Here is a 1,356-nt window from a genome sequence, read left to right as displayed (position 1 = left end):
ATCAGTGGATAAAAATGGATGTATGGGGAAAAGGAACAAAGTTACTTCCTTTTTTTCCCCTTTGCCAGGATTACTTGAAGCCGTGGTTCTTGCTCAACCAAGATTCCTTATTAGGTTTCTTTTGGACAGGCAAAAAGAACCAGTATTTAGCCAATTAGCCATAAGGCCTTGGATTAGAATTGTAGATTATTAGTTTGAGAAGGGGATTTACAGATAACTTAGGCCAGTGGCTTTCAATTTGTGAGCTATATACCTGAGTATCTGTAGATTATAATACTCGAATCCAAACATTGTCTAGATTCTGAATAAATAGTACATCCCCATCCCATATAATACTATTTCCAAACATTCATGCCCTTGTTGAGATGAACAAACTACAAATGCACCTCAAAATGTTACTGAATTTATTATAGTTTTCAGTTGTTACTATTTTCTCAAGCAACCAACATAAAAATCCATTTACATTTGTATAGTGAACGTTTACAACATTTTTTGATGTAAAAAAAGGGCATCTTCACATTCAAAGAAGGTTGTGACATTTTCCTCTAGACCTGCATTTCCTAGAATCATCTGGGAGCACATATGAAATGCACTCCAATCTAGGAAGACATATCTAGTGGGGGAGGGGGGGGCAAATTCTGCATTTTAGACACATTCTCTCAGCGACTCATCTACACATTAACCTGTGAGAACATCTGCTCAGGTCCACCCCCTTATTTCATGGGCGAGGGGATTCAGGCTCAGAGCGGGGAAGTGATTGGGCCAAGGTCATAAAACCTCGATCAATAGCCCCATCTATCCCACCCCTGTCTTGTCCCTCTCAGGCCCCTCAGCAAGGGGCCAAGCAAGCTTGCTCCTCTCCCAGGAAGGGGAAAGCTGACCCCAGGGCCTCAGCATGGCAGCAAAACAGTCTCCAATGGTGAAAATGGTCTCTCTCTGAGGTCTTCACTTTTCCCCCTCAGCTCTCACAAACTCCTCCCAACCCAGTCAGGCAGGCAGGCCAGTGGCCTCACTGCCCTCCCTCCATTGTCTGGTATGTGTGGCCTCCAGGCTTCTCCCATTTCCTGATTCCTCCCCCCCCCCCCCCCCATCCTGCCTATTGGTAGATTCCACCAATTCTCTCAAGTCCCACTTCCTGGTTCTGCTGCAGAAACATTTTTTCAGGACCATCCTAACCTTACTGGTCACTTTATGGCCTTGGATCCCTCTGCACTGGAGGGTGTGCTTGCTTTTCTGTTGTTTTGTGTGTGGACAGCCAAGTTGTGTCTCAGACGATGTCTGGTGCAGAGCTGTACACACAGACTCTTCCCTGATGAATGAACACGTCCAAATATGCATGACACAAATCAACAATGT

The sequence above is a fragment of the Myotis brandtii genome, unplaced genomic scaffold, assembly GCF_000412655.1.
Source record: "Myotis brandtii unplaced genomic scaffold, ASM41265v1 scaffold468, whole genome shotgun sequence".
Lineage (NCBI taxonomy): Eukaryota > Metazoa > Chordata > Mammalia > Chiroptera > Vespertilionidae > Myotis > Myotis brandtii.
This window is presented reverse-complemented; position numbering follows the sequence as displayed.